Source organism: Podarcis bocagei (assembly GCF_964188305.1).
Source record: "Podarcis bocagei genome assembly, chromosome: 14".
Classification (NCBI taxonomy): Eukaryota; Metazoa; Chordata; class Lepidosauria; order Squamata; family Lacertidae; genus Podarcis; species Podarcis bocagei.
Window position 1 is genome coordinate 1,876,834 of NC_138139.1, and position 16,114 is coordinate 1,892,947.

The 16,114-nt window shown below is 42.5% G+C and overlaps 1 protein-coding gene across 3 annotated transcripts in view; it reads right to left on the bottom strand.

The window, feature by feature from the left end:
* Positions 1 to 16,114, bottom strand: part of THSD4 (thrombospondin type 1 domain containing 4) — a 429,219-nt gene that overhangs the window by 39,866 nt on the left and 373,239 nt on the right. The window lies entirely within an intron of this gene.

Below are 16,114 nucleotides of genomic sequence, written 5' to 3' on the forward strand. Positions count from 1 at the left end.
GGGGTTCAATGATTCCTTCACACTGTGCATAGTTAAACTTCTTGGCTTATGGACAATAAGGCTATCAATGGCTACTGGTATAGATTTGTTTATTTTACTTATTTATGTGCTGCTTAATACAATAGTTCCTAATGTGTACAACAGAAATGCATCCTAAAACCAGTTAAATTAACCAGAATACTGGGGGGGGGGGGACTCACCTAAATAATGAAAACTGAAAAAAATGCAAGTTGCTCACATATTCTCACCAAGATGAGAGGCAGTATGCTTGGGAGTGCTGCTGCACTTAGGTGCTTCTGGTGGACTTCCCCAAGGCATCGTTGGCTATTGTGAGACCAGGATGCTGGACTAGATAGACCTTTGGTCTGATCCAGCAAGGCTCTTCTTCTGTTCACTCCAATTGTAAGCTGGAGTTTAAGCCACAACCTTTTCAGACTGAGCAAGTGCTTGTCCACAGCAGGATCCTTCCTCCTTAGATAGATCTGCTTAGTGACTTTAGCGATGCATCCATTTCCCCTGTGATCTGTCCATGGTCCTGACACCTTGCTAGTCACTTTCCATTGTAACTGGGTGTTCTTTGGATGTACTTCCTTCTTGCCGACACTTAATTCGACCTACCTCCTGGGCTGAAGGTTCCTTCCAAAGTTATGTTCCATTACTGGGAAGCAGCTCCTCTACAGGGGTGAGCCTTGAATAGGCACCTGGCACAAATGAGGAACATCTACCCGTTGATTTAGCAGTGGAGTGCCTGGGTGCGCGTGCGCACGCACACACTGATATTGTTGGACTCAAACTTCCATCAGCCCCTCTACCTGGGGATTATTCCTTTGAAATATTATTTTATTTGATGGTGTTCACAAATGGTCAAGACCTTTTCCTCTTCTTTCCTTTGCCACCATGCGGAATGGAAATGTTTCCTTGCCATCTGTGGGTCTCGCTGGCATGAGAAAGTGCTCTATGCATATGCTGATGTATGCACATAAAGTCCATCCGTATGAAGAGGGACCCTTCATACTGTGCCAGAATCCCTCCTTGTATAGAGCTCTTCCCTGCACTAGCTAAATGTGCAGATGGCAGGGAAGGGATTCTGTTGCATAGAGCTAGCACAGGGATATGTTCCCAGTGCAAAATGGTATGGTCAATCTGCATGGCTCCACATCCCCCCTCACATGTTCTGTCAACATGTAGGAGATATGTGAACCTCCCTCCTGACATGGGGAGAAGTGTGCGTGATTAACATGGAAGGATTCCACCACTTGCATTCCTTGCTTTTCTGGATTCAAGGTCTACCTCTTGTTAAAAGGACAGGGTGGAAACTTTCAACTGTCTGCGACAATAACTGACAGTCAGCAAGATGCAGCCAGTGCAATTTAATTAGAACACCTGTGCTACAGATACCTTTGGCAAGCTTTTTCTTGGCCTAGACTTAAACTATTTTTTAATATGGAATACTTCTATTAAAAGTATAAATGTAGTTTTATTTGATAATTCCTAATGTAGTTCTCTGGTTCTTTTCTTAAATCAAAAGCATAGAAATAAATAGGAAAAATACTGGCAAAGACTGAGTGGTTTATAATGACATAAAAGAACTGGCAGATGTGATCTCAGAACCACTGGCAGTCATCTTTGAGAATTCCTGGAGAACAGGCGAAGTCCCGGCAGACTGGAGGAGGGCAAATGTTGTCCCTATTTTCAAAAAGGGGGAAAGAGAGGACCCAAATAATTACCGCCCAGTCAGTCTGACATCAATACCAGGGAAGATTCTGGAGCAGATCATTAAGAAAACAGTCTGTGAACACCTAGAAAGGAATGCTGTGATCACCAATAGTCAGCATGGATTTCTGAAAAATAAGTCATGTCAGACTAACCTGATCTCATTTTTTGACAGAATTACAAGCCTGGTTGGTAGATGAAGGGAACACAGTGGATGTAGCCTACCTTGATTTCAGCAAGGCATTTGACAAGGTGCCCCATGATATTCTTGTAAAGAAGCTGGTAAAATGCGGTCTTGGCTATGCTACCACTCAGTGGATTTGTAACTGGCTGACTGACCGAACCCAAAGGGTGCTCATCAATGGTTCCTCTTCATCCTGGAGAAGGGTGACTAGTGGGGTGCCACAGGCTTCTGTCTTGGGCCTGGTCTTATTCAACATCTTTATCAACGACTTGGATGATGGACTCAAGGGCATCCTGATCAAATTTGCAGATGACACCAAACTGGGAGGGGTGGCTAACACCCCAGAGGACAGGATCACACTTCAAAACGACCTTGACAGATTAGAGAACTGGGCCAAAACAAACAAGATGAATTTTAACAGGGAGAAATGTAAAGTATTGCACTTGGGCAAAAAAAATGAGAGGCACAAATACAAGATGGGTGACACCTGGCTTGAGAGCAGTACATGTGTAAAGGATCTAGGAGTCTTGGTTGACCACAAACTTGACATGAGCCAACAGTGTGACGCGGCAGCTAAAAAAGCCAATGCAATTCTGGGCTGCATCAATAGGAGTATAGCATCTAGATCAAGGGAAGTAATAGTGCCACTGTATTCTGCTCTGGTCAGACCTCACCTGGAGTACTGTGTCCAGTTCTGGGCACCACAGTTCAAGAAGGACACTGACAAACTGGAACGTGTCCAGAGGAGGGCAACCAAAATGGTCAAAGGCCTGGAAACGATGCCTTATGAGGAACGGCTAAGGGAGCTGGGCATGTTTAGCCTGGAGAAGAGGAGGTTAAGGGGTGATATGATAGCCATGTTCAAATATATAAAAGGATGTCACATAGAGGAGGGAGAAAGGTTGTTTTCTGCTGCTCCAGAGAAGCGGACACGGAGCAATGGATCCAAACTACAAGAAAGAAGATTCCACCTAAACATTAGGAAGAACTTCCTGACAGTAAGAGCTGTTTGACAGTGGAATTTGCTTCCAAGGAGTGTGGTGGAGTCTCCTCCTTTGGAGGTCTTTAAGCAGAGGCTTGACAACCATATGTCAGGAGTGCTCTGATGGTGTTTCCTGCTTGGCAGGGGGTTGGACTCGATGGCCCTTGTGGTCTCTTCCAACTCTAGGATTCTATGATTCTATGACATTGCACAAAGATTGGATTGGTGCTTGGAAGCTAGCTGGTCTTTTCAAACTCCAGCTTGATATTCATCATAGATGACTTAAAGTAGGGTTGCCAATGCTATGCTGTGATTAAAGCACCACCAAATGTGCTGTCAAAATGTTGAGAGACAATATGGAAATGAAGTTCTCCTGAGCAAAACTCGGGAATGAACTTTTAGGGGTTATTTTGCAGTAGCAAATTTCTTCACTGACTTAGATTAAAAGAAGTCCTGGATCCCCAACAACCCATTGCTGCCAGCCTTTTCTATTCCCCCAAACTGTCAGGAACCTGCGGCCCACGGGAGTCATTTAACCAGCCCACAGCCGCCCCCAAAACGAGTTGCCTGCTTGGCGAGTCCCCGCGTGCTGTGCTAAACCACCACAGCGCGGCACAGGAACTCGCTTCTGCGGCTCTGAAAATCTCATCTGTGCAGATGCAGACACCGAAAATCACGTCTGCGCAAACGCAGACGCTAGAAATCGCATCTGTGCAGATGCAGATGCCGGAAATCACGGGCGTGTGCGCGATCCGGCCCATGGAGGGATCTCCGCTGGAGTGAACTGGCCCAGGCGAGGTAAACCTTGCCGACCCCTTTGATCAAGGCGAAAGTTGGAGCTTTGGGGACATTTGGACTTGAAAGGAGTAAGAAACAAGATTTGGGCTCCACTTTTAAGTATGGAGGTCTGGCTGGAAGAAACATTGTCCCTATCGGGCCAGAGCGTCTCCGAGATCTGGTGTTTAATACTAAGGACTATCAAAAAAACCAGCAGAGAGGAACTGAGAGAGAATTGAGAGCCTCGGACGTGAGATCTCCAGGCTGATAGCAGATTAAGACTGATGGACATTTGTTGGGGATTGAAACCGGGAAAGGGGACGGGGTGGGGTTTGGGGATCCAAAGGGTGCATAATTATAATCCATCTTTTTTTCTTTTTATTCTGTTTTGTTATTAGTATGAAAAGTGGGGAATTCGTGGAAGGGAATTTGGGTCTACTTTAGAAAAAGGATTTAAGATTTAAGAATGAGCATTGATGTATAAATTTTGATGTTGTAAAAATGGTTTTTTAAATTGAACTAAATATAAAAAGGTTAAAAATTGGGGATAAGAACTTGTTGAATTAACAATTTGAATTGGAATATAAGAAGGGGAGGTGTGGGGAAGTCAGGGAAATACGTTATAGAAAAATAAGGATGGTAAACTGTATATGTTTTCCTTTTTTTGGTGTTTTTTTAAATGGAAAATTCTTAATAAATATCTATTAAAAAAAAACAACCTTGCCGACCCCTGCTCTACACTCTTCCAACTAGGCCTCAGGTGAATGTGGTGCCTGGAAGGCACACCTTAATAAGCCTCACTGTCTGAGGGACTGCAACACAACAGCACTATCTCCCTGATTACTAAAGAAGAATAGAAAGAGAGACCTTCTGGACCAAACCAAAAACCCCTCCAGTCCGTCATCCAATCTATTAAGCCTTCAAAAGAGCTAATAACCTGGACAGCATCTGGTAAGTCACCCTAAATTGTCAATAGTAAGCATGTCAAATTGATGTCTTAGGAAATGTTATTTCCTATGTTGAAAGCACTTTTAGAATGCAATATTTGTATAGTTTGGAGTCAGACTGTGGGATGTGAAGGGCATTGCACCCTCTTTATACATACAAAGAACTTTGCACCTTTTTCGGGTGTCAATCACAGACCAGCATGTGTCTGAAACATTAAACAGGAAAGCTACAGAGTGAAGGAAATAGCATTTCAGACTCTTAAAAGTTAAAACCTTGACAAACTTTACATCCTGGAGAAGTGGTGAAGTTAAATTACGTATTAGCTTTCCCCATTGCAATAATAAAAGTATATTGTAAAAACCTGGCTAGATTTTAAAAGAGTAAACTAGATCCAGAATTAGAAAAGGAGTCAGGCTGAATGCTCAAGAAGGCCACATTCCTAAAGAGGGTTTGATGGAGATGATTTCCCCCCAATCTGATCCTTTATTGCTCTCCTGGTTGCTTGTGGTATTCACTCTGTTCCTCCTGAATTCAAGCTTAACTGAGAATTCCTAAAATTATTTCTAAAACTAGAGAATGAACAACTTGCTGACCTTCCAGTTTCTATAAATTCAGTCCCCACTCCCCCACTCCCAATGCACATATGTGCCTGATTGCAAATCTTGATGATGATGATGGTTAAATCTGTTTACCACGCCTAGACTCACAGGTCTCAGGAGGGCTCACAGGATAAAATCAGAACATTAAACCACGAAAGACATAATAAAAACAAAAAAAGCCCAGTAGCCCCTCCCCCAAACACATTTTAAAAGGGCGTCAGATGTCACTCAACCCAAGACCTGGTTAAAGAGGAGCATTTCTGCCTGGCACCTCGAGGTGTATAATGAATTGGTTTGAGTCCTACCCTCAAAAAAACAAGCTTGTTCCATCTTCCATGTGAAAGCCCTTCAGATATTTGAATGTGGCTATGATATCTCTCCTCTTTTCCAGGCTAAACATAACCAGCTCCCTCAACCATTCCTCATAAGGCTTGGTTTCCAGACCCTTGACCATCTTGGTTGAGGAACATGTGTCCATTATCACTTCCTTCTGAACCTCCTTGTAGCATCCTTAGCCATTGCTAGTGCTGCTCTAGATAGACCATTACTTGCCATTGGGTTAAAATGGGCAACAGCTCAGTGGTAGAATATTGTCAGGTTTAGCGCTTCTCCCACACAAGACACAGAACGCTGGCAGTTTAAGTAGCTGAGGTTTATTTCTCAATAACAGGCCTACAGCAGTCCCAGCTTCCACAACTCATCCTTCAGCATCGGAGTCTGTTGACTCAACTGGCTTCTGAACCCTCACAAGGCCAGATATACGCCACGTCCTCCCCCACCTCCTGGTGGCCCACCTCTGCTCTAATCACTTGCTGCGCCTCCTACTTCTTGGCGACTCAGGTGCAGCCAATTCCTCTTTCCTCTGGAGATTCCTTTCTGCTGGATGTGTTGCTGACAAACATGTGCTTTGCATTCAATCTTTAAGTGAATGTCCCCTGTCTGAAATCCTGGGAAAACACTGCCAGTGTGGACCACATTCAGATAAATGTATCAGAAGTCAGCCTTAGTACAAGGCAGCTTACTCTGTTCCTATGGCAGAATTGGAGTCCAAATGTTTTAGGCACGGGCTCTTGGATTTTCCACATTTTGCAATGAGCTAAGGTGGATAGGAAGATGGTTCCCAAGTTGTCATGACATGGAAGGCAGCATGGGCTAGGAGCTATGGTTTGGCACACCAGTACTTGAATTGAAAACAGACCTGCAACAGAGAGACTACATGGGAACCTGTGTTTTGCAAATTTATGATGTATGTAGACAGAGCTTACAAATGAGTTTTTAATGTCATTGAATCTCCTGCTAGAGAACAAAACCAGCCTAATCTTCAGTGTTGCAGATAAATGGTACTGGAATATATTTTTTTGAGGGTGAGTTGCTTGATGTGGATTAGAGAGGCTCAAAGAACAATCTGGGATGCAAGCAAAGGTGTAATGAGAGGGTTTTTGATACAGCAAAATGCAATAAAAAGGAAAATCCAAAATGAGAAAAAAGAGAAGATTTTGGAGAAAATAAGAGAAGGAGAGAAAAAACTTAGAGTTAAACCAAAATCACAAGAGATTTTGAGAGAAATTAAGTTATATCAAGTACAATATTTGAAAATGATAAATCAGGATATTGAATGGAAAATTAAACAGATGAGACAAAAGACCTTCGAATCAGCCAGTAAATGTGGGAAGCTGCTAGCGTGGCAGTTGAAGAAGAGACAAAAGTTAAACACGGTTACCAATCTTGAAGTGGATAGAAAGAACATACAGAATCCACAGGAGATCAGAAGCTGCTTCCAGAGATATTTTAAACAACTTTATACACAAGGGCCGCAGACTGAGTCAAGAATTGACCAATTTTTGAAAATTAATGGATTACAAAAAATTTCTCAAGAAAATAAAGTTTTTTTGAATTACAAAATAACTGAACAAGAGGTGGAAGGTGCGATTCAGAATATGCAACTGGGCAAATCTCCAGGGCCTGATGGATTAACCTCCAAGTACTACAGAACTTTGAAAGAGTACTTAATCCAACCATTAAAGGAGGTTTGCAATGAAATCATGGAGGGGAAAAAGGCGCCTGAGACGTGGAAAGAAGCTTATATCACACTTATACCGAAAACTGAGTCTGAAAAGACACAACTTAAGAATTATCGCCCCATATCCCTGTTGGAGTTGGAACTTAACAGGTTAAGTTCTTCCCATGATGCCACACCATTCTGACGTCAATTTTGGAAGCTCGGGAGGAGCTTGGGAAAAGTTTGCCAGTCCCACTTTGTGTTCTGTGGGGAACAGATGCAGTTTTGGCATGGCTGCAAATAGTCCTGGAAATTCCTGAGAAATGTTGGAATAAAAGCTGTAAATAGACAAACCTGGACTCTCTGTGTGTTTGTCTGGAAGCTGAATCAACCTGCGTGACAGTTTTACACCGCTGTGCGAAACTCTGCTGAGCCGTGAAGAGGAGCTGCGAGTGGAAGTGTGCCGGGCGCCATAAATCGCTAATCGAGGTTCGTAAATCAATTAGCGGGAGTCACGGCTGATAACAAACTGCCATAGGTTATGGATGTCCTTAATCATCGCTTGTAAACCTGTCACGGGAGGCTGCGGAAAAGCTTTGATCTGCGGTGTCGAGCAGAGACGGCAGGAAGCGGAGGCAGAAGCAAACAGGCAAGCTGCAAGACGCAGAGAGTGCCTGTGTTGCTGTGGAGCCAAGGAGCTGATCTGCTAAACCGGGAGCTGAAGAGCGGCTGGTTGTTTACGTGAGTACGCTGGGCCCCGGGGGAAGATGGCAGATGGCCAGGAGGTGATTCAAGCTCCGTTTGAACAGCTTGAGGAACTCACCGTCCAAGCGTGGAATACCTGGACAAAAAGGGTGAGGGCGTGGTTCATGGCCACGGAAGTTTGGGACATTTCCCAGAGGGAACCAGTGCAACTGGTGGACAGAGATGCAGGAAAGCTAAAGTCTGTTTCTCTGGAGGAGAAAATGCAGAGGGAGAAAGCTATGAGAGCTGAGGTCTGCATGTTAAGAGCAGGTGTTCATGCTAAGTTGCAACAGCACCTGGAGGGCGTTGAATCTGCGTGTGAGGCTTGGCGTGTGCTGAAACGTCTGTGTGAAGGCTCAGCAGGAGGCCAAGGGCAAATAGAAGCTAAAAGCCTAGAGATGGCTGCAGTCCATGTTCCTGACAAGTTAGCCTCAAGGAGTGCTAGTGAGCAAGTCGGGGGGGCGGAAAGTTCCAAAGGCAAGTTTGAAAAGTTTTCCACTGAACCTGCTGGAATGAAGCGGCAGTTCAAGGGGGGCGGATCTGGCAAGGAGTGCTTTTCCGGAAGAAGGAGGGCCAGGCCAGCTAAAAAGAGCCCCAGGCAGTGTTTTTCCACTGGAGTTCGTCGTTGCTACGTGTGCAAAGCAGCGGGACATTTGCGTCGAGATTGCCCCCACCGGAGCAGAGAGGCAAGACAGGATGTTGCCAAGGTCAAACTGCTGAACTCTCATGGGAACCAGTCGGGTTTCCATGGCAGCCAGTCTGGAAAAACAACCAGGCGTGAGACTGAGGCTGGTGAACGTGCCAGGTGCCAGGAACAGACTTATCAGATCACGGCTAGTTTGGCGTTGGCTGAAGACAGCCGTGGGACAAGGGCAGAGCAAAGTTTTATTATTGACTCTGCAGCAAATCGCAATTTGATTCCAGAGACACCTGCTGTTGAGAGGTGGAACTGCACGGCAATTCCTGCCGGGAAATCTGTACTGTTTGCAAATGGACAGAAAAGAAGTTTGACTAATGTTGTAAATCTGCATTTTCGTATTTTGCAGGAAACGCTGGAGTGTTGTACCGTTCCTGGGATGCACCACTATCTTTTATCTGTGCCCTATTTACTGAAAATGGGATTTACGGTTTGTTTTCAAGGTGATGTGTGCACAATCTCCAAAGGAGGGAGGATGCTTGCCAAGGTTAAAAAGGGGCAGAATGATCTTTTCATTCTTAAAACGTCTCTGGAGGGTGATGGGAAGGTTGAAAAAGCACAAGCACTGCGTGCTACAATTCCCAATCATGATTCATGTGTACATGCTTGGCATACACGAACAGCCCATAGTTCTCTAGAAGAACTACAGGTGCTACCAGAAGTTTCTAAAGGGTGTAAGATCTCAGAATGTGGACAAGCTGTAAGTTGTGAAACTTGCAAGCTAGCAAAGGTAAAAGGATGCAGTTATCCAAAGATTGAGAGGATAACCACTAGGCCTTTTGAACAAATTCACATAGATTTGTGGGGTCCGGTAAAGGAACCAAGTCTGGGAGGGTCAAGGTTTCTGCTCTCGATGCAGGATAATTTTACACAGAATTCCTGGACTCACGGTCTCAAATCCAAGGATGATGCAGCACAGCTGATCAAACGTTGGATTGAGGAGGTAGAAGTAAGGTTTTCCACCAAAGTGCAGGCTGTCACAAGTGACAGAGGAGCTGAGTTTACAGGTTCTGCTTTGCAGAAGTACTTTCGCAAGAAAGGGATACGTCACACAGTGACTTCACCCAATCAGAGGGGGGAGGCAGAGCTCAAGTGTCAGGCTCTGGTTAAAACTGCACAGGTGTTGCTGAAAGATTCTGGGTTACCTCCAAGGTTTTGGCTGGAGGCAATCAAGTATGTGAGCTTCACCTGGAATCGCACCTACAATTCCATGGTAGGGGACACACCGTTTGGGCTGTTGCATGGCAGGAAACCCCGGATTCATTTTTTGCGCAGGTTTGGGTCACATGCATCTGTGTCAGTACCTGCTGAGTTGCAGGGGCCAGATGGATCCAAGTTCCGGAAAATGATCTTCTGTGGGTATGAGCCAACAGCGAGTGCATGGAGGTTTGCATTTCCATCAGGTGATCAGAGTAAGTTACTGATCAGCAAACACGCTGAGTTCTATGAGCAGGATAAAAAGTCACAACCTGCTGTCAAGCGTGATGTTCTTTCAGAATGTCTTTCTGATTCAGAACAGGAAGATTCTGGGGGGGAGGAAGAAGAAACTGAGTCTGATGATGACGATCAGGTAACTGACCAAAGTCAGGAACAGGAGGAGGTATCTGTAGTTTCTCCACAGGTTAAGAGAACACCAAAAAGCGAGCCCAGTTCTCCTGTGAGTGTAATGGAGAGGATTCGAAAACGCTTTAAGTCAGAAGGGGAATCCCGTGAGGCTGAGGACACATCTTCTGGTGGCAGTGAGTCAGAGGTAACATCTGAGTTTGTGCCCAGAAGGTCAAGTCGCGCAACAAAGGGCATTCCACCTGAAAGGTACCAAGCAACAAGTGCGTGGGCAAAATTCGCACAGTGTGATTCTGGGAGTGTTGAAAGGGTTCAACAGGTGCCTGGGAAAGATGCTGGGAAGGAGCACAAGGCAAAGGGGAAGGTGTTGAACTCAAAAGGGTCTTGTCAGAAGGTGCGGCAAAGGGGGGTGTTGGAGTTGGAACTTAACAGGTTAAGTTCTTCCCATGATGCCACACCATTCTGACGTCAATTTTGGAAGCTCGGGAGGAGCTTGGGAAAAGTTTGCCAGTCCCACTTTGTGTTCTGTGGGGAACAGATGCAGTTTTGGCATGGCTGCAAATAGTCCTGGAAATTCCTGAGAAATGTTGGAATAAAAGCTGTAAATAGACAAACCTGGACTCTCTGTGTGTTTGTCTGGAAGCTGAATCAACCTGCGTGACAGTTTTACACCGCTGTGCGAAACTCTGCTGAGCCGTGAAGAGGAGCTGCGAGCGGAAGTGTGCCGGGCGCCATAAATCGCTAATCGAGGTTCGTAAATCAATTAGCGGGAGTCACGGCTGATAACAAACTGCCATAATCCCTACTCAATGTGGATTACAAAATCTTTGCAGACATTTTGGCTAGAAGACTGAAAAAAGTATTGGCAGAAGTGATACATAAAGACCAGGCCGGCTTTCTCCCTGGAAGGCACCTATCAGACAATATGAGGAATATAATTAACATTTTAGAAAAGCTGCAGGTAAACATCAATACAAAAGCAGTTTTGATATTCGTAGATGCAGAGAAAGCCTTCGACAATATTTCCTGGAGTTTTATGAAGAAAAATCTTCAGGGGATGGGGGTTGGACAAAACTTTGAAAATGGTATAAGTGAGATTTATTCTGAACAAAAAGCTAAACTGATAGTAAATAATGTGGTTACAGAAGAGTTTAAAATAGAGAAAGGGACACGACAAGGCTGCCCAATTTCCCCACTGCTTTTCATTTCGGTCCTGGAGGTTTTGCTAAACATGATTAGAAGGGACCATTTGATTCAAGGTATTCAGGTCGGAGTTAAACAATACAAACTTAAAGCTTTTGCAGATGATCTTGTTTTGACATTACAGGAGCCGATATCCAGTACTAAGAGGGCATTAGAAGTAATCCAGGATTTTGGTCAAGTGGCAGGCTTTAAATTGAATAAATTGAAAACTAAGGCTTTGGAGAAAAATTTGATGCCGATAGAGAAAGAGAGGTTTCAGAAAGAGACAGATTTAATAGTAGTAAAGAAGGTAAAATACCTGGGGGTGAATATGACATCTAAGAATGTGAACTTATTTAAAGACAACTATGAGAAATGCTGGTCAGAAGTGAAAAAAGATCTAGAAATTTGGTCGAATTTGAAGCTTTCCTTGCTGGGTCGAATTGCTGTTATTAAGATGAATGTATTGCCGAGAATGTTATTTTTATTTCAATCATTGCAAATTATCGACAAGATGGACTGTTTCAAGAAGTGGCAAAGAGATATATCTAGATTTGTCTGGCAGGGCAAAAAGCCCAGAATAAAATTTAAGCTACTTACTGATGCTAAAGACAGAGAGGGGTTTGCCCTGCCAGACTTTAAACTTTATTATGAGTCAGCAGCTTTTTGCTGGCTGAAGGAATGGCTAATTCTTGAGAATACAGATGTTTTGGACCTTGAAGGGTATGACAACATATTTGGGTGGCATGCATATTTGTGGTATGGCAAGGTAAAAGCACATAAGGCATTTAAAAACCATATTGTTAGGAAAGCATTGTTTAATGTCTGGATAAGGTACAAAGACTTTTTGGAGACTAAAACCCCAAGGTGGCTATCACCTATGGAAGTGAAAGCTTTCAAAAAACTTAACATGGAGGCCAAATGGCCAAAATATTGGGAAATTTTAGAACAGGAAGGTGACAAATTGAAATTGCAGAGTTATGACAAACTCAAAGAGAAGGTGCGAGACTGGTTACATTATTTCCAAATAAGAGAGGTTTATAACTTGGATTAAAAAAATGGTTTCCAGGTGGAAAAATCAAAGTTAGAAACAGAATTGTTAGAACCCAATGCTAAGATACTATCAAGAATGTACAATTTGCTGCTGAAATGGAATACTGAGGAAGAAACGGTAAAATCTGCAATGATAAAATGGGCACAGGATATAGGATACAATATCATGTTTGCTGACTGGGAGAAGTTGTGGACCACCGGGATTAAATTTACGGCATGTAATGCCTTAAGAGAGAATATTATGAAAATGATGTACAGGTGGTACATGACTCCAGTCAAGCTTGCAAAAATATATCATTTGCCCGATAATAAATGCTGGAAATGTAAGGAAACTGAAGGCACATTCTTTCACCTTTGGTGGACGTGCCCAAGGATTAAGGCTTTCTGGGAAATGATCTATAATGAAATGAAAAAGGTATTTAAATATACTTTCCTGAAGAAACCAGAGGCTTTTCTCCTGGGCATAGTTGGCCAATCGGTGTTAAAGAAGGATAGAACTTTCTTTATGTATGCTACAGCAGCAGCAAGAATTCTTATTGCAAAGCACTGGAAGACACAAGAGTTACCCACCCTGGAAGAATGGCAAATGCAACTAATAGACTACATGGAGATGGCGGAGATGACTGGCAGAATCCGAGACCAGGGAGAAGAGCTTGTGGAAGAAGATTGGAGGAAATTTAAAATTTATTTACAGAAACATTGTAAAATTTTTGAATGCTGATGACGTTGAAATGAACTGAAGGGGTTCTAGCAACAAGGTAAAATGTAAGATGTGATTGATAATAGATAAGCTAAATTGGATATGAATTTGCTGAACCAATTTTTAAAAGGGATACAAAAAAGGGAGGCGTGAGGAAGTCAGGAAAATAAGTTAACTAAAGACGAGAAATTAAAAAAAGAGGGAGTTTTGTTTTCTTTTATATGTGTTTTTCCCCCCTTCTTTTTTGTGTTTAATGTTTGTATTTTTGTATTTTGTAATTTTGTATTTTTCTGTTTTTGTAATTTTCTGAACTTTTCTATTGATAAAACTTAATAAAATATTATAAAAAAAATAATAGAGAGGCTCAAAGAGCCTAATTTAGTGTGCATCAAACTGGCTGCTAGATTAACAGCTCATAGGTTGGCTGGGATTCACACCCAAAGTGATGCTGGTAACTTCTAATGCTGGTGACTTAATAACTTCTGTGGAATGTAAAATTTACTATAAAATGGAAGAACACTTAAAAAAAACAACCAACCAAAACCAAGAAGTGGAGCATTTTCCTGTCCTACAAAGATCATAGAATCATAGAATCATAGAGTTGGAAGAGACCACATGCATAGCCAGAATTGAAGTTGTCGCAGAGTTTTACCAAAAGTGAAATTTCAAGGGGGGAAACAGAGGTTCCTGTTTAGGCAAAATCATTAGAAGAATTTAACAGGAAGGAAATAAGTTTTTATAATGCTGGGAGCTATCAGCCATAACTGTTCAGCTCTGCTTCTGGACTGGAAAGAAGGAAACTTCTGCCATTGAATCTTTGACGAACATGAGAGAAGTTCATCCAATGGGCCAGAGAAAGGGCGAATGCCCTGGGTTACCTATGCCAAGGTAGCTAGCCTGGTGCCCTCAAGATGTTGTGGTCTCCACCTCCTGCCCAGCCAGATCCATTAATGATAAGGGACGATGGGAGCTGTAGCTCAGCATCAACATCAACCTACACCCTGCTGTAGGCTAGCCAGAGTGCACTGCTACAAATGAAGTATTGTCCCTATGCTGTGAAATAAGGAGGTATCAGGAACGGTTGGAAGACATTGCTAGCATAGTAAATATTTGTTGATTCCCCTCCCCACAAAAAAGTTTGTTATTTTTTTAGTACCTTTATCAGGGAAGCATTGAATTGTAAAGTGAGAAATACTTGCCAGGGATGTCTGTGTCATTTTTCATGTTTATGAAGTGAGCCTGCTAACCTGGGCCAGAAATGGCTGTGATCTTGCAGGATAATGAGGGAAGATGGCTATTTGTCATTAGGCTTGTCTTTAGCAGTGACTATCATTATGGGATATGATTACTGATTTCCTTGGCTTGAGAAATGGGTTTTCAGTGTGAGGTGAAAGATGTCACTAAGAAGAAGAAGAAGAAGAGTTTGGATTTGATATCCCGCCTTTCACTCCCCTTCAGGAGTCTCAAAGCGGCTAACAATCTCCTTTCCCTTCCTCCCCCACAACAGACACTCTGTGAGGTGAGTGGGGCTGAGAGACTTCAAAGAAGTGTGACTGGCCCAAGGTCACCCAGCAGCTGCAGGTGGAGGAGCGGAGACTCGAACCCGGTTACCCAGATTACGTGACTACCGCTCTTAACCACTACACCAGACAGGCAACAGGTCTACATAAGGATATGACATCATAAATCACACACGCACACACTGCTTTAGAGAGATGGGACCCAGCAAATAGTATGACATTGCTCCAAGCCTGCCTTAAGACTTTATCCTGCAAATGTCAGGGCCCACTTGCTTAAGTAACTGGGAAGGGACAAGACATAAGATTCACAGGCAGGTTTTAAACTGAACAAAAAGCAAACTAAGATAATAGTTAAAAATATGAAACAGCACCTGGTGAAAGTGCTACAGCAACAAATAGGTATAGAAGTTGTTAAAAGAGTTAAGTATTTGGGAATTTGGTTAACCTCTAAAAATATTGATCTATTTCAAAATAATTACACGCTGGTGTGGAATGGTATTAAAAGATATCTAGAAATATGGGGAAGGATGAAGTTATCATTTTGGGGAAGAATTTCAGCTATTAAGATGAATGTGCTACCAAAGATGTTATTTTTGTTTCAGACAATTCCAATAATCAAAGGGGCAGCAATTTTTAAAGATTGGCAAAAAACGATTTCAAGGTATATCTGGCAGGGAAAGAAGCCGAGAATACAGTTTAAGTTGTTAACAGATGCTAAAGAAAGAGGAGGCTTCGCCCTGCAAGATTTGAAATTGTATTATGAAGCATCCTGCCTCTGTTGGTTAAAGGAATGGATGTTATTAGAAAATTCGGAACTGTTAGATTTGGAAAGTTATGATAATAGATTTGGATGGCATGCATACTTATGGTATAATAAGACAAAAATCCATAAAGGATTTGGAAGGCATATATTTCGAAGATCTTTAATTGAAATATGGGATAGGTATAAAAACCTATTGGAACGTAAAACACCGCATTGGTTATCTCCATTAGAAGCAGTGAGTGTGAAAAAGGTAAATATGAATTGGATAACTTATGGGAAATTAATACAAAAGGAAGGAAGTAAATGGAAAATGAAACCATATGAAGAAATTAAAGAATATGTGTATGATTGGTTGCACTACCGTCAGTTCAATGAAATGTTTAAACAGGATTTTAAAGAAAAAGGATTTGATGAAAGTAAGTCAAAGTTTGAATTAGAGATATTAAGTAATGATTGTAAAATTTTGTCTAAAATGTATAAATTGCTGCTTGAATGGCATTTGAAGGATGAGGAGGTAAAGTCGGTTATGATTCATTGGGCTAAAGATTTTGGGTATAATATACAGCTGAGTGATTGGGTAAAATTATGGAAAGAAGGTTTAAAATTTACTGTATGCAATGCCCTAAAAGAAAATGTGATGAAAATGATGTACAGATGGTATAGTACACCTGTCAAGTTAGCTAAAATGTA